The sequence below is a fragment of the Pundamilia nyererei genome, unplaced genomic scaffold (assembly GCF_000239375.1).
Source record: "Pundamilia nyererei isolate P.nyererei 1_Seehausen unplaced genomic scaffold, PunNye1.0 scaffold00117, whole genome shotgun sequence".
Classification (NCBI taxonomy): Eukaryota; Metazoa; Chordata; class Actinopteri; order Cichliformes; family Cichlidae; genus Pundamilia; species Pundamilia nyererei.
The window spans coordinates 1,558,458-1,576,831 of record NW_005187518.1 but is presented as its reverse complement, the minus strand read 5'-3'; the positions used below and the strand labels follow the sequence as shown (position 1 = coordinate 1,576,831).

Here is an 18,374-nt window from a genome sequence, read left to right as displayed (position 1 = left end):
GGTTATTTTAGGATGTAAACTCAAACTGTACATAGTGTTTAGGAATTCGTCGGTCATTTTATGCTTTTTCGGATTCAACAGGTCAATATTAAAATCACCACAGATAAACACAACTTTTTGATTTGTTTTAGAGAATATTTCCTCTATGAAGTCATTAAATACTTGAATACTATATTAATGTCTGGTTCTCTTCCACACTGTGTCTTCTGTCCTCTGTCCCTCCCCTCGCTGCCCCTCCCTGCGCCTGGTTCTTGAGGTTCCTTAAACCTCAAAGGAAGTTTTTTCTTACCAACTTTTGCCAAGTGCTTGCTTTGGATCGTTTAATGGTTGGGGTTTTCTCTGTATTATTTTAGGGTCTTTACCTTACAATATGAAGTGTCTTGAGGCTACTGTTGTTTTGATTTGGTGCTATATAGATAAAACTGAAAACTGTGCATTAGTTTGATTTTAGGCAATTTTCTCTTGAATCTACAGCACCTCAGGAAAAATAAAGCCTTTGCTTGGTTTCCTCCCTCTCAAGCTGCTAGAGGAACAGTGATGGGCATCTTAGTCATGGCACAAGTTAACTCAAATACCTTGCCGGGGGTTTAACTGAAATTATAGGGCTCACACATGAACCCTGTCAAACAAACGCAAGCTGGAGATTTGATCCGACAGTCTTCAGCTGAGTGTTAGTCATTGTGGAATGATACTCCATTATGATGACGGTTAGACAGATTGTACCATCAGGGTAATCTTATACCTCATTCTGATGCTGAGTTTGCGACACTCATACACACACATTAGCACTGCGACAGCAGGCCTGCATCAGCTAGAGGAAACACAATTGTAGTGATAAACGTAAGGTCACCAAGTGCATTTATAATCAGGATACTACCATATGAGTGATACGTATGCATATGCACATCAACGATCTCTCGTGCACTCTCTCTAATTCACACACACACATTAACCACACAGTCTGTGACTCCCTCCTTTAGCTGTAAGACAAACAGAGGGGAGGGGAGATGACAAGGGGCAGTCAAGTGGCACGTGTGCAAGCTGTCGTCTGCACTGTGGTATCAGCACAAGTGTTTAAAGAGCCTGACATGCACATAGACAGAAGGGGTGAGGCACTTGTAGCACACTCATATGACTTGGGATGTGTGAGATCATATAGATTTCATGGTTAAGATATGTGGTTTGATATGCTACACAGGGAGAGGGGATTACATGCAGTCCCCATGTACACATACATTGTGTGGATGTACACATTGTCTTCCTCCTTTACTGCAGTACGGCTACTTTGCTGTGGTGATGCCAGCCTGGTGTAATGCAGCGGCAGCAAGGGTGTCACTGAGTTCATGGACATAAACCAACCCACTGCCAGACCAGTCTGCTCCTCTCAGGAATAGCAATGGAGGTGGTGCGTGTGTGAGTATATGTGTGCAAAAAAGTGTGGGTGGGAGGGTAGATTTTGAAAGATTGGAAAACGCTGAGAATGAGAGGAAGAGTCACAGACCGAAAGACTGATAGAGACAGTGACTGATAGAAGAAGATGTCCAGGGGATATAGATTTAATGGCTGGAAAGGTGGAAGACAGATGCTCATGAAAAAGGAAAAAACACCTAAATTGTAAATTCACTTGGCATCTCAGCATGTGTCATTTCAAGCACAGGGCCATTTTCAGCAAATGCACAAACACAATTGATGTCACTGACATGACTGTTCAGTTTAACAATGTCTGTTTCGCTTTGAGACATGTCAGCCTCGAAAGACAATACAGGCAGACAAGTGAATGCAAAAGTTATAATAAAGAAAAGCAGCACAGTTAAAGTGACAGACAGATGGAAAGACAGGGAAGGGAAAGGTGGCATGGCCTGAGAAACAGAACAGATATTTTGCAAATAGTGAGAGGAGTGAGGAAAATAAGCAAAAGGTAGAAAAGGTAGAGCAAAATGAGAATTATTTATGAGCTACTTGGCTGTGGAATTCCTTTACAGAAAAAAAAAAAAAAAAAGATTAGTAGCTGTGAGATGATCCCTGATTACGAATGGAGGTCTGAAAAAGCTTAATAACATAACGTAAAGTTCAGTAGATGAAGATTATTAATGCTAATGATTTGACCTTCTGGGACTTTTTTCCACATCCAAGAGTCTGACATTTTTGATCAAATGAGGAAATACCAAAGAAGTGCCCCTCTCAGAAGAAAATATCACCACCACACCCACATACGAAACATGCAGGATCCATGGCTTGTCATCAGATCTATATAAAGATCTAGTAAAGCGCTATATAAATACAGGCCATTTACCATTTACCAGATCAGCAAATCGGCCAAACATGGGGATAATCTGTACTCTTCAGCTGTCTCTGACCAGTGATTCTGTTTGACACCTTAATCTGTAGAAACCACAGAGGGCTGCTCTATGGAGCCAACTGTATTTACTATAGATTACATCTTCCACTAGTGTGCATTAGTCCGGTGACAGCTTTGCAGACTGCAGGGAAAACAGCAATCATACACCATTGACTGACTCACTGTGACTTTGCCACTCGCCAAATGGCCTCGTAGGACTTCCCCAACCATTTGTCTGAGTGGCTGTCTATCTGCCACTTACACGCTCTGTGTCGAATTTCTGAGGCTTGGAATTCAAAGTCGTGTCCGCTCACGTTCTTTTGCTTTCACCTTGATTAAAGCATCCACACTATTTTCTTATTTTCTGGTAACTGAATAATGCAAATCAGAGTAAGGGTGAGTTCATGTTGTTATGCACATACACTGGTAACTGCTTTTTCAAACAAACACACTGCTCATCTGCATTCAACAGACTGCCCCGTGGCTGCTGAAGACAGCAGGGAGATGACATCACTTCGAAAGGACAGAAGAGGTGGTGGATGAAACTAGAAGGTGGGGGAGGATGAGAAATGAGGACAGACCTTTTCTACATTTTTTTTTTTAAATTGCAAAGAAATTCACAAACGCAGGTAATCAAGCATTCTCTCACTCTCCCTATTAGAGCATCTTCTTGTCTTACACACTCCTAGTTGATCAGTCAGAGTTATGCGTGCTGTGAAATTCAGTATGTATCTGAGTGCCTCCACACGCCGCTGTTCTATACCCTAATGACCTTGTAGATCTGCAGAGAAGTTCTTTCAACCGACTCAGACACTGAAAGAGAAGCAAAGCGAGAGCCACAAAAAAAGCAGGCAGACAGAATAAAACTGAAAGCTGCAGGGAGAGACAGAGACAGAGATGTGCAATATGAGAAAGTAGAACTGTGAAAGAGAGTGGCAGGTGTGGAGATAATGATTGATAACAAGCAGCAAGGAGTGTGAGTTTGGTAAATAACAAAAATGTGCATATGAGCTCAAATATGGTACTCGTTTTACTTCTACCACTATACATAGCGGTAGGTGTGCCGGCTACAAACAATCAACATTCAGGCATCATTGCATTTTTTCTTCTTCTAAATTTTAAACCTGTATTTTCAATTTTGTGAGTCACTATCAATTGCCATGACACCGGAGCAAGATACCATTAAGGGAAAATCACCTCGCAGCATCAAAATAAGTCTTTTACCGGTAAACCACCGCAATGCTTTTATTGTGTTTTTATTGCTCTGGAAAGTGAAGGTATAGTTCTAAATGTGAGCAGCTATAAGCTGTGCCTTTGATAAATTAATATTTTACCTTCTTTTTGATAAGTGGGTTGGTGTTTAAAAAAAAAATCAGAAAGTTCAAAAGATTTCACAGAGAATTTTAGGTGCAAGGCACTCATGAAGCTTAAAATGAAACCCTCCATTCTGTCATCGAAGAGACATCATGCACCACAACCCCTTTTTGTGCAGTGTGGAAAATGTATGTAGATGAGTGGCAAATGAGATGTGCATGAAGATAAACTGGGAATCACATTTTTTAACAGAAATTATGCACATGTAATAATCATAATTTCATCACACGATTGCTCCTCGTTTCCTAACCAATCCTGGTGCAAAGATAACAGCATTTAATGTACTTTTCTTAACGGATATTGTGAATATTTTACATTACACACAATATTCAACAGATTTTTTTTTTCTTTTTTGCACGTGCGTTTGTGTGTCAGTCTGAGTAACGTTCAGGTCATTTCCTGAGGGCAGCTGCACTGTAAACACCAGTAGCCTTGCTTTTGTACAGAAGTGCAGGACTGTTCTCGAGTCAGAGATTGAGTTGGTGTGCGTGTGCGCGTGTATTTATGTTTCTCATTCAGGTATCCATCAGGGTGAGAGCATATTTAGCATTAGTGTTACCAGCAGTTTTCACACAACAGGGACTTTATTGCAGTCCAAAAATAAGACAGACACAGTGTAAACGAAAAGGGAATGTGTGTCAGTGTGAGTGTGTGTGTCTTTGTGTGTGAGTGTGTGCTAACTACTCTGCGAAACATTAAACACCAACCTTACCCATTCTTTTTTGTCTGCTCAGCTCTTTTCCACATTTATGCTCTCGCAAATCAAAACTACCACACATTAGCAGTGAGGCGCAGTGTCAATCTGCACATGTACACACATACTTAGAAACACTCATAAAACTCACTCAAACACCCATCAACACATCAACACACTCAACGTCCAGATGGCGAATAAAAATTTTCAAAAGCGAGTCACGGCAGAACAAAGGAGAAAAAGTAAGAATGGACAACTCGGTCTTGTTAACGCAGAGTAGCACGCAACCCACACAAACACACACACTCACACAGACACACACACACATATAAACTGAGTAAACAGCAAGACTTACTGTATCTCTGCATGGACTCATCTGACTGCTGCTGAGGGGAGAATGGAAAGCGAAAACCTCATGCTTGCTTCGCGGCACTCCTCTCTTTCACTCCCTCTGCCACCGCCCCCTCCTCCTTCCTTTTTCCTTCACTTTCTCTCTCCCTTGCCTCTTTTCCTTCCTCCTCCTCCTCCTCCTTTTCTTCTTTCCCTCTCTCCCTCCTTCCTTCTTGGCAGAGCCTTACAGTATTCAGATACACCAGTCTCCATATAAGGCAGCACAGCTAAACATGTCACACATAATTTATCCACAGCAGGCTGCAAGTTCACCTTTCACAGCCCGTGCTTGGATCGTATGCAATGGAGGGAGGGAAGGAGAGAGGGAGGGCAACGCAGGGGAACAGACAAACTTCTGCTGTCAACAGCCACGTTCCTACGATTTGGCAGCGCGAGGGAGAGTGCACGCATCCGTGTGCACGTGTGTATGTTAACAAATGCTGACAATCAGACCGTGAAAGTGCTACCGGAGACCGAAATGCAATTCACCTGCACTGTTCCGACACCTCCCTCTCTGTCTCTCCACCATCTGTATCTGCAGTCAGTTAATCTTATACAGATGATGTTTGCGAGACCTGTCCACCTGCACGCCCCCTCCTCCACCACCACCCTGCTCTCAGGAAAAGAGAGAGAACTGCAAAGGAGGAATACACAGAGACTTGAAAAAAAAGACAGGAAGAGTTATAGTCTGAAAGAGGGAGAGGCAGCAAGTGAGAAGGGTGAGATAAAAATAATATGTCAACAAATAAGATGCTATCCGGAATGCTGTCTGGTTGCAGCAGGGAGAATCAGCGCAATTCCCTCTGATGATGTGTCAGGTTTTGCAATCGATGGCTTCAAAAATACATAGTTCCTGACCTCTCTTCTGCCTCTCTCGGTTGAGTTTTTCTCTTTTTTTTTTCTTTTTTGAACCTCATAGTCTTTCTAACGGTCTTGAAGAAAAACAAAGGCACCATAAAGATAGCTGCTGTGAAAGGCAAGAAGAGGAAAAAGCAAGGAATAAGAGAATGGGAATAATAATAGCTGCACTTGAGAAGCCGTGTTGGCTGTTAGCTTTTTCCTCCCTCCTCCACAGCTTCAGTCCACTCACAGGACAGCAAGAGTCACAGCTCTGTTGCCATGGCTTCTAACTCCATCAAACACTACGTCAGGTGCATGTGTGTATGTGTGTGAGCATGTGTGAATATCTGGCTTTGTTATTGCAGAGGTGCGTGTGTGTGCGTTCATGCATGTGTGTGTGCGTGTGAGGTGGGTGTTACCGAGTGACTCAGAGCCACATCACTGACTTATAGCAGCAGTATTTCATCCTGGATATTATTTATTTGTGCATGTGTGTTGGTGTGTGCGTGTAAGACAGTAAGTGAAAGGTGTTGACTGAACAGCAAGCTAAAGCCCGCCTTCAAAGGCACCTATGATGGATCTCTGCACTGCTCTAAGTGTTTAGCTCCAGCTTCTATAAATATTTATCGGTTCGTTCATAGAGTCAAAGCAACACAATACAGACACCAGCAATATGGAATTCAGATTTTAGAGATGGCAAGTCATTGTTCTGTGCCCAAAAAAGGTCCTGTAGTTGGCTTACAGGACTATGCTCAACTGTGTCTCCAAATGTGTACATGTTGCACTGTGATCTTTTATAAATCAGGTGAACTCTAAAACACTAGGAGTTTTAGAGTTCACCATTTTTGCACTGGAAAAAGCATCATCTGTAGTCGGACTATGCATGCTGGAATAGTGTACTTATGATAACAGTGAGGAAGTTCAGTTTGGAATGATGCGCACTTCTTGCCCTTAATTATGAAGCAGCATGGGAAGGACAACCAACCCTGATCAGCAATTACATCACTGCTAGTCAGCTAATATTAACAGCCGCTGATGTTGTGGCTGCGTTTGGTGTTAATGTGCATAAAACAGTCATTTTCATCACAGAAGAATTTAGTACTTGATGTGTTTCAGAGGCTCGGCGAGTTGTAAATGTCCAATAAATGCAACAGTTAATGTGACACATTCAAATGCAGCGGCGTTACTTCAAATAAGTGCACAACTTGCCATATTTGATTTGAAACTATCCTGTCAAAATTACGCAAGTGTACATAGTGTAACTACTCATCTACCTCATTCAGAACACTCATCAACACTTCTGCAGGCAACATGGCAAATATTACAATGTTAAAATGATCCTTTCAAATGGAAGAAGAGTATTGTGGTTAGAATTGCTGCTTCACAGCAAGAAGGTTCATGAGTTCAAATCCAGGCTGGGGCCTTTCTGTGTTCTCCCCATGTCTGCGTGAGATCTCCTCCCACAGTTTAAACACATCTATGGGGTTAGGTTAAGTGCATGTGTGCACTTGTGTGTTAATGTGTTTCTGAAGTAACCGTGGGTATGGATGTTTGTTTGTCTCTATATATTAGCCCTGCATGAGATTAGCGACCTGTCTAGGGTGTATCTAGATGGATGGATGGATGGATGGACGGATGAATGGTTAATATTCCTCTCGGTAAATTAGAGACACATAAAATAACTTAATATATATACTTTGTCTACTCCCACATGCTCAAAAAATATTTGTCTCCTTAACAGCAAAATATTCTGTGTTCATTAGTCTTCAACTAGGATCTCACTGCCCCTTGCTGTTGGCTGGGTAGTGTAGCAATAGCTCTTGAAACAGCTTCCCAGTGCAGTGTGTTCAGTGTCAACCCAAGCAGTAACACAAGCTTCAGTGGAAGGCAGAGCTAAGTCTGTAACTGCAGGTTGAGGTGATAATGTTTTGTGGATATGTCATTAGGGGTGACATGTTTTACACTATTTTTGCAGCTTGTCTCTTTGCTAACAGAAAACTATTGATTAGTCTTATAAAAAGCTACTCAAACTTCAAATGTAAAACTGCATTTCTTACTTCAGAAAATCAACGGCTGTGCGAGTGTTACAGTGCAGCTATTTTATTTGTTCTTTAAAATGCAAGATGTCTGACTGAACCCTATTTGTAAGGAGCTGATGTACTCTGATTACAAGCTCCAAGGTATGAATCTCAACTGCATATGTTCCATCTGAGACAAAGTGTAAGTAGTATGAAATGGAAATAATCAAGTAAAACGCAGTTCTTTTAGAATTGTTTGAGTAAAAGGACTTTGCACAAGCAGCCTTCTAGTCAAAAGGGATAAATACAGTGATGAAAAAACAAGGCAGAGTGAAAGGTCTTGGACTTGCAGATAATTGCTGCAATTGCAGATAATTTATTGCACACTAAGGTTCCTGCTCACCACTCTGCTGATGTCTGTGTATGGAAGAGAGAACGACAAAAGACTTTTGAGTCACTGCTTTCGAACATAAGCCGTTACACGTTCAATCCTCTCTCATGCTGATCATATCAAAATGAGGTCATGGACTCGTGAACATGTGGAACTTGTGTTCCAGGTCAATAAAGGCAGGAATGAGGGAAAATCTTAAGCAGAACACCAGAGACAGCATCAATTGTAGTTGAACGAGCAGATCTGGACCCATATATCACTTTTGAGCCATGCTGCTGAGCAAAGCCAGGGTTGGGCCCAGACCAAAAGCCTTAAACCTTAAAGATTTTGCAGAAGCGAAAATCATACAGGGACAACCTGACATAGCAAGTCTGTTGTTAACCATTCCAGTTCCAATCGCAAATACTTAACCTTCCAGAAGTTCATCCTCAATCCGAACAGCTCTGTGTACAGGTACCAACATATTTCGGGGCCCTGCTAGTGTGACTGTACTGAAAATGAGGGAATCTTTCAACACAGAGCTTTATAACAGACCAGTAGTAGAATATTTGAATATCATTTGTTTTAAAACCTCTTAAACTCACCACTGAAATAGTTCTGGTATAACCACTGTTATTCAGAGAAATTTTGGATTTACTCTCACGATCTGAAACCACTATTCTTCAAGCCTCCCCCCCCCCGCAAACTTTTAACGAAGCAGCTACGCAGATACATACATGAACAAACCTGGAAATAATCAAGTACATCTTTAAGCACCAACACAGCTACGGAGAAGATTAGGAGGTAAGGAGGATACAGTCAGCAACAGATAACATGGAGGGAGACAATTAATGAAAGCAACCATTATGAAAAAGAGAATCAACTCCATTTTGAATGTGACAGGTGGATTTTTTGCAGTGGCACAGCAAAGAGACTGGTTTTTGGCCAGTGCTAAATGGAGACAAGCTGAATATTCACAAGACATTTTTGTGCGATCTGCATTGTAGTTTCTTTTTTTCTGTTCTTTTTCCTTTTTTTTAAATTTTATTTGCAAAATCTCTTTGCATAGCCTGTTAATGTTCAGCAAAAACAGATCCCATACCTACATAATTGTTTCCAAAAGGTGCAAGATACACAAATATAGTTCCTCGTGTCATAGCTCCTTTGAGGGCTCTTTTGTGATAAAGAGCACTATAAATAAAACTACTTTCAGCCATATTTCATTTAAACACAGAATTTGTATTTCTTCAGAAAACACATTCAAAAGTCTTTCTGAAATTATGATTTAATCCAAAATAACCAGTTTTACTGACTGATTTGGGGTTTTTTTGTCTTTCTACTTAACATTGTTGAAACATGATTTTACACTTGAGTCCCAGAGGGGAGACTTCCCAGTTGAGTCTGGAGGTAATAAAGTTTAAGAGTGTGTGCGCTAAGCTGATGCAATTGCGCTTTTCAGGTTGCCTCAGTCTCTGGCGCAAGAGATACGGTCACAAGCCTCTGTGACAGTTAAACCGCAAAATGAATACAAAAGCTACCCTTTCACCTGTCAGCTTACTCCAGTGTCATTTAGGGCATGTATAGTAGACTACCTTAAAAACGTATACGTTTTACAACGTTGTATAATTGTTGTCTTTTTTATAGATAAATATATTTTTTGTCCAATAAAAAGATATGTTTTAGTATAAAATGAACATGTTACGCTGTTTCTGATGAATTTAACTGTCCAGAATGACAGTGCTTTACAATTTGTAATTTCCTGAAAGTTTCATCATGTTAACCAGCACTATCTGAACAGAAGAATCGCATCCAGTGTATTGAAACTGGCTACAGTTAAACAAACCTGCTAGATCAAAGGAAAAAAGCATGCAAATACCAAGCCAAGTAACAACCAAAAACTGACATGAATATATCACAGGCATATCAACTATTTTGATTCCGCTCTATTTAATATACTCTTCCTCTTGAATAATCCTAGTTTCAGGTTTTTTTGAGACAGAATTTAGCAGCAGTCACAAGCAACAGGCAAAGAAGTTGTCGGGATCATAACATGTCAAATATTAATCACAGCCTGGCATCTGTATAGAGCCACTCTTCTCTTCTCACTTGGCAGGGGCGAACAGAGAAACAGACGATCTCGAAAAACTCGGCGCTATCTGTGCGGTCAGAGCAAAGCTGTCTTACCTGCCTGGACGTCCGTGTATTTTCTTGCTTCGGTCTGGGTGTATGAGTGCGTGTGCGCTCACAGACAACCCCTCGAACAGGAACTGATGAATCTGCACGACTTCAGCCCTGCAGCGTGCGGTGCATTATGGGGTTTCAGTCAGGCTCTCTCTCTGCTCTCGCTCGCTCTCTCTCTTCCTCTCTGGCACAGTGTTAGAGGGGGATGTCCTCGCCTCCTGTCTGAAGAGAGGAGGGTGAACTCACACACGCTGTGTCCATACACACACACGCAAACACACACACAATGCAGAAGAAGCCTCGTGATGACGATTGCCGCGGCTTTGGTTGCCATGGCAACAGCTCCCCCCCCCCTTTGCTGTTGTAGTTCGGACTGAATATTCTGATAAAATACTGATAAAGAGTCAAACAAGAAAATACTTCACATGCTGAAATCTCCCTACATGCCTCGATTTCACATCTGCTTGGAGCCAGCTGACGCTGAAATGAGGAAAGACTCTTGTGGTCATGTGACCACTAACTGTTGCTTCTGCCTTCTTACGTTAAGAAAGAGTTGTGGAAATGAGTGTCTGCCTCGCTGTGTGTGTGTCTGTGTTCTGAGCATGCGGGTTGATGTAATGGTTACTGGAAGCAGGCTTCCTGTTTGCGGTCTCTTTCCTTTTCTTCATTGCTACTGCCAGTCCACTGAGGCCTGCTGCCCTTTGATAACACATTTCAGTCACATTATAAACAAGGGAAGTACAGCTGGATAGCCCAGTTAAATGACTGGGTGGCTACACATGTTCATGCAGGCATACAGACAGACATACAAAAAGACTAACGGTTCCCTCCACTATTCACTTTTCTGGAAGTTGGTTAGTTATTTAGTGCACAGATTTATCAACAACTGTAGATAGACAGAAAATGAGCAGAAACAGAGGGCGAGCAAAGGAGCAGTATAAAGAATGAGAAGTAGAGGGAATGAGACTGAGGAAGAAAAAGAGACGAGGTCTCCTCTCTACCGTTGCCCATGGAGACAGAGTGGGTGGAAGGTCGTGGCTGTCCTTCAGGCCCTATAAATCAGCATATCACAGCTGAGTCCTGCAGCGCAACCATCACGCTGGTAACCCCCAACGCTCAGTCTTTAAACGTCTAGCTTCGCTTTTCGTTTATTTTGCATCTTCCACCATCTCTGCCCCTCAGTATCTCAGTCTTGGAGCAAACCACTCTGCGTCTAATCCATTTGACCCCAAATTAATTTTTGCATGTTCCAAAAACTTAGTAGACAACATTTAGAACAGGAACATCCCCACTATGTTCTCTGTCTTTTCGGTAGCCATGGGAACAGATAAGAACTGGGATCAGTGAGCATCGATTGCTGAAATTGTTTTGACAATAATTTAATCAGCGAGTTTGGCAGCAAAAGGCAGAAATCCAGGGTAAAGTCGAGGTCAGAGGCAACAGGTCAAAGTGAATTTAAGCATGCCAAGATAACTATATTGATTGAATTTAGAGATTTTTAGTTTAATGATATAAACTTTATATTTATTAACTCTACAGGTCCTTGTTTGAGCTGCATGATAATAAGACCTGTTCTTGGATTTTGGCAACAAAACTTTACACTTATGAATGCAGATGAAACCCTCAAGGGGGGAAACATAAACTAAAAGCGTTAGTATACTAAGGATTTATGAGATGTAAATGTTTATGATCAAATCATTATTTAAGTCCTTTTGTGCCTGTGTCATTTAGCTTTAACAACTTGGTGTGACCTAGGCCGAGCTAGCAATGCTCGACCATGAGAGTGACTCCTGGAGTAATTAATCACATGTGACTAATGTTTATCTTTATTAACTATGCGGTACATGGAGTAGGGAAATTATGACAAAACCTGAAGACAGGATACATGTACAATGGTATGCAGTTAAATTTGACAGTATAATGGATACCTAAATTACTACCAGCATTACATAGGATCCATACTTTGGTGTTAAATTTGTGGTGTAGAAATGTAATTACATGTAACTTCTATGTAGGCCATAATGATTGTGATTGGCCTGTTTAGTATCATCATTTTCTCTTATGCATTCCTGAATACTTTTTGATATATCTTTTGAATGGATCAGTGACAGAATAATAACCCCAGCCTCACTATAAGAACTCACAGACGGCACCAAATTCTCAAAACTAACAGAAAGGATGTGAGACAACATACAAATGAGGGAAAAAACACGAGGGATGCAAAAACGTTTGCTCTAAATCCACGAGAGAAAAATTCTCAGCATTTTATTGCCACTGCATATTCACTACAGAAGTTTAAATCAACAATTATACTGTAAAGCTCTTATTCTATATACAACTATATACTCACGGGTTACCATGCTTCTCTGAGCTGCCAACTCAAACTCACCACTCTACTTTTTTCTTTAAGTATGCAGAGAACATGCCACTAAGTTGCAAGCTGCTCCTGCAGGCAATTCTCTGAGGGGCAGAAAACTAAATTAAATACACTGGGCTTTTCCATAGGTTTTCCATTTTTGCCTCTAGAAGAAGCACGTATCAGTACAAGCATTATTGCTAAACACTCAGGTGGTCTGTGTAATGAAGGGTCCTTGAAATTGAGGGACACTGAATCACCTGCTCAGATTTGAAAGCCAGGATGATTAGTCTGCTCTCTGGGACTAATGGTAGTAGCAGGTGTCCACAGACTCTGGGTGCCACATCTATTCATTAGAGACATTAACACTAACCCCACACACACACAGAGAGCAGGAGTGAGTGAGAGAGAGGCAGAGAACTCACTGCTCATTGGAACGATTCATTAACAACACTTTAGCTCCCCTTAAGCGCAATAGCCATTGATTAGGTTTATGCATAATGAAGGTGGAGAAACTGTTTAATTATTGCAGCTCTTAGATTTTTGTCCACTTTGGTTTAGATTTTTATGGCACATCTGCACTGTAAACATCGTGCACCTGTCTACACTATACTTTGGGAGTATTCCTGTATACATTAGAGAGACTAATGTGTACAGGAACTACAACTTCATCAATTGCTCCTGATCTGTGCAAGCAATTTTTCTCAGTGCAGTATTGTTGCAGGGTGGGGAGGTGGGACTCTGTGGCAAGTAGCCTACTGCTTTAGATAATTCACAAATATAATACACCCACAGACTTTATATAAATCATGAATGTAGCCACCGTGATATCCCCCCAAAGGCTTAACATTGGTGGTTTGGCTACAAGTTCGTTTTAGTTACTCTTTTTAAGCCAGAAGCCACCTCCTTTGGATAAAATGTCAAAGTTATTAGCTAACGCCAGTGAGCTTGGTTAGCAAGGTGTTTCCAGATAACCAATGGCACAGACAAACATATTTGCTAATTAGTACTAAGTAAAAGCCTATTAAAAAATGTCACTCACCCACACTGAAGGACGTTGAAGCGCTAACTTTCTAGATGGGTTGCACCACATTGTCACACGATTCCATTAAACATGGTAGGTAGGGCCAGGTCAGTGATTGGCTAGCTGAGCAGCCCTAGCCAGGAACTAGCTCCTCCAGTCCACATGTCGAAATATTCTTGGGCAAAATAGCGAAACCAGAGTTGCCCCCTGTTCATCCATCAGACTGTGAGTGTATGCTTAGGTGCAGATAAAAGTGCTGAATGTGTGCGTGACTGGGCTAATGAGACTTGTAGCCAAAAGCGCTTTGAGCACTCAAGTTGAATAAAAAAAGTGAACCAGACCATCAGAGCTAACCTCAAGAAGAGTTTCAACTGACACGATCTTCAAGTGTGCAAAAAATTAAATCAGTCAACTAACTAATTAATCAAAAACCACAACCTGAGAGGTTGTTTGGATTTCATCTATTATTTTAAGTTTATAGTTGAATCCTATAGGTGCTGTCACTCTCAGCCCATTACGCTGGGGTTGACAATAAATATAAACACTCAGGAACCACAATTACAGGACTGTGGACATCATATGATAAAAAAAAAAAGTTTGACGTCATGGTCATAGCAGAAGGGAAGTCATTATAGGAGTTTGGGATAATAATGGTCTGAGGTAATTACGGTAACACCATCGAGGCACCCCATCTGGGAATCTGGTAATGATGAATGGACTCATCACTGATGTGATGGACTCATTTTGTGGCTCTCTATGATATGTCACAAACTTTCACTGAGGCAGTTCCAGGAGTATTATGCTAATATTTCTCTCACCTCTTTCTATATGAAGACCTTTATAGACAGTGTTTGAGCGGTATCTGCATAGATGTTATTTCAAGCACATCTTTTTATGTATTTATGTCATTCAGGATGATGGGGGGAATTCTTATGCACATATATTTTCTATCTTTATTCTCAGCAATATTACACTTCAATGGATGATCTTGCAAAGGTTGATCAAAGTTTAAAAAATGAGAAATTTTGACACCGTTCATTATGGATCCAAGTACACCAAGGTAGCGAGAAGGAACAAAAACATTACATGCAAATTTATTTAGGAAGCCTCCACTAAAACCATAGTTTATTCTGACAAACTCCAGGACATTTATATTTTAATTCTTTCCCTGCTATCAGGGGATGTAGAGGCTCTGCTGGACAGTTGCCATTTGATTTAGTCATCAGGGTGCTTTATTATATTGCTTGCAAAATGAAAAGACCCCTTTTTGTGATTACACCCGTAGAAGCAGAGCAAAAATATTTTATATCATACATCTAAATAACACTGAACCTGTGATTAAATAGTGAGCACTTAGATTAATCTGTAAACAGCAGAACGTCTAGTCAAGACTTGAGTTCCAGTTGCTGATGACAGTCTGAGCAGGCTTTTTAAACAATATATCTGACAGCAAAATAATATTTACCCATTTATTTTTAAACACATCTTCCCTCGTCTCTCTCAGAGAAATGGAGCGGGGATGGGCGAGGGGTTCGATGTCTGCCTCTGTAATAATCAGACTCTTCCCGCTGAGACAAACTCACACCAAACAGAATGAACAAGCATCACTGGGATGAATTCTTTTTAAAATTCATTTACATGCAGATTATCAACAGTGCCACTGCTGTATCATCCAAACAATATGAAGGAGGCTATTGTAGAACAATCACAAATCAAAACCAAATAAATATAATTATGTTTTGTGAAGTCTACAACAAAACTGTTTTAAAACTATTTAAAAGAGACACAAATGCACAAATACCGACTGCTAATCAGTCTTTTTCCTGCCAGAAACTCAAAGAGAATACCAGAATGTTGTCATCACCCTTAAATTAAAGGTTGTTGAACCTGAGTAAGTTCTGCTTACACCAGTGAAATGTCAAGAAGAAAAAAGCAGCAACTCTCAAGAGTTTGGCAAGAGTCAAACTTCAAATTACCAGTAATTCTTTCAAAATTAGCAACACATTTTCACAAAAGCAATTTTTTTTCAGAGCTGATATTTTCATTACTTTTTGTTTTTATTTGAAAAATGGTACTTTAGTTTAGTGTGGGTATAAATTATTCAAAATATGAGAAGTTGCTGAAAATATATAAGCGCACTATATATCCCTGTATGAAAAAGAAATGGAAAAGTGCATAGTAAATGTTTATATGAATCGTACCTACTGAAAACATTAACGTGGGCCCTTTTGTCAGTAAACCATGAGCCACTTTCACATAGGAATTCATCAGGACAGCAAGTTTTCCAGTTTTTTTGGAGGGGTAAGGGAGTTGGTTGTTTTGTTTGTAGAAAACTTAACTAACACACGTGATGCTCACTCAATGTATATATTACAAATAACTGGAAGTGCATTCCTCCAGAACTGACAGTGTTCAGTGTCACAATACTAATGCCAAGATTGTTTCCCCCCAAGAGTTGCACGCATTTTGTGTGAAGGTTTTTAAAACTTTTAGTGGGTAGTTCATTTCACTATTGTGAGTATGTTGACCACAAGGACCATCAACCACACTGTAACTAAAGGACAACAAAGATAAATAATGGGTTAACTATGCAATCAGAAACATAAGCATTGAGTAGACAAATAACCCTGCTTGTTCCAGTTATTCAGTCAGATCTGCTCACCAGGTTGGAGTGCTACTCAAACAGAATAATGTAATCTTGTTGCAACCTTGCTTGTTGGTGCTTAACTGGAAAAAAAATGTGGAGACACAGAATTATCAGTTACCTAACAATGCTGTTAGAAAGTGCTCTGCATCAAATTTAGACTCAAGCTAAGCTCAAAATAAATAATGAAATGGGGCTCTTAAAAAGCTTTGTGTATGGGGTACAGTAGGAAAGGCGCTGTATGCGAAGGAGGCCTTGATGTCTCAGATAACGTAGGTTACTCTTGGGTTTGATCGAAGTATACCTAAGGCTACTGAGAGAAGAGTTAGAATTCTGAAAAATAAAACACACCCGGGCAAGCACATATACATACACAGCACAGTCTGAAGCACACAGAAGAATGGATGCATGCACATAAAATATGGTGGGAGTGAACAAATCTCAGCAGATTGCCCTTGGTAACTTGGTGTTGGTAAATATTAATAAGGGCAATCTCTAGACTCATTGCAAGTAGCAGAAAGATGTGTAAATGTGTGAGATGGCAAGGGAAGGACAGGGAGACATAATGAATACTGAATAGAATGCTGAAGAAAGAGAACAGATGCTAAGACATAGAGACAGACGGGTGAAGGATAACAGAGGAAAAACAAAGCTTTGGTTTCATGACAGTTTAGAAATAGTTGAGAAAGAAAAGAAATGCTTTGGTCTAAGAGATGCACATACCTTTTTCAACTAACTGGCTATTATAGTATGTTACAATGATACAAAAAACTTTGTTTATGTGCAGATTTTATCTGATTAGTAATGCGTGAACAAACACTGACTTTCTCTACTAATGGGCTTGAATTTGAAACCCCAATTCTAGAAGCTTTTCAAAACATGTGAGTTTTTATTGCTTCATTTATTTCATACTTTGAAATGTGGCCAAATTTCCAAGAATTCCAAGTGAATTTGCAGATAGTAGTTTGAATGCATAAATAGCCTGTGTTAATAAATAGATGATTTATTCTGCTCGTTTCAGAGGGGGTGGGGTGGGGGGGATTTGGGATTCTGTTTGCAATACCACCTATTTAATATGAGATAAAAACCCAACAGGCACAATGACTTTAAGTATATTCTACAAAAAGTGAAAGTGGCAGGAACATACTGGAGCTGATGGGATTTATTATAAAATCTTGTGTAAACATTACAGCAGTGAAACACTCGTCATAGAATCTCACCATAAAAAAATGTCATAACTACCAACTATAATTATTAATACTAATTCAACATTAATTAATATTTAGAATACAAAGCATAAAAATTATAAGGTAATTGGTAGGAAAGCTGTGTTGCATTTGTGTTTTCCACACTCATTGAAATGGCACTGATTCAAGCTTCTCAAAAATCACCATTGTCCTTGAACTGACTTACACAGGTGGATCTAAAATGAATCTGAACAGATATGGGTTCAATTTGACCCAGAACAGTCTTGGTTTATAAAAATTAGTAGCAACTGTACAACTATGTCCAATTTGTTTCAAAATTTTCATTTATTTCTGTGTTTTGGGTAACTAATTCATCTAATTTGAGGCTAAAAGAATAAGATTTTATTGTCAAAACAGGCCAAATTTGACTTAAACTGTATGTAAGAGTTGTAATCAGAAAAAGCTAAGAAAATCATCTCCAGCAGCAGCAGGCAGTATAAAAGATGTTCTGTTTTATTGGACAAACAAATGTGTTGTGAAATAATTTTGCCATGGATAATTGTGAGTTCTTGATACACACTGCACACATTCGTAATGCTATGATATTTACCAAATGAGGTGATTAGTGATTTAGAACACTTATTATTTTTTTATTTTTGCATTTATTTTACATTACTCAATCCGAGCAGCTTACCCGGAAGGCATGCATTCTTAGTTAACAGCTGGTTTATAACTATGGGGAAAGCCTGATGGACAATCAAGAGCATGCCTCCTTTGTGTAACATGTACTGTATACTGAAATCCGCTGATCTTCTACATGTTCTTTTTCAGTAGTGATTTACTGTTGCCTTTAGGGTCTCTGAGAAAGACTGTTTTATCATCCCTTTGAACATCATGCATATTTAAACATTCTCATGTATGCACTGTAGTGTATGCCTGCTACCAGAGGAGCACAGGC

General features: G+C 40.1%; 1 protein-coding gene across 7 annotated transcripts in view; it reads right to left on the bottom strand.

Moving 5' to 3' along the window:
- LOC102196565 (muscleblind-like protein 1) overlaps positions 1-13,643 on the bottom strand; it is a 70,481-nt gene extending 56,838 nt beyond the window's left edge. For 5 of the 7 annotated variants that reach the window (XM_005742174.2, XM_005742176.2, XM_005742177.2 and 2 more), the window contains exon 1: positions 4,762-4,890. The gene's annotated coding sequence lies outside the window, so the exon portion shown is untranslated. Of the gene's footprint in view, positions 1-4,761; positions 4,891-10,208; positions 10,439-13,603 lie in introns of those variants that run through there. The other 2 variants (XM_005742175.2, XM_013913153.1) reach the window with 2 other exon arrangements.
- Between the last annotated feature and the right edge of the window lie 4,731 nt (positions 13,644-18,374).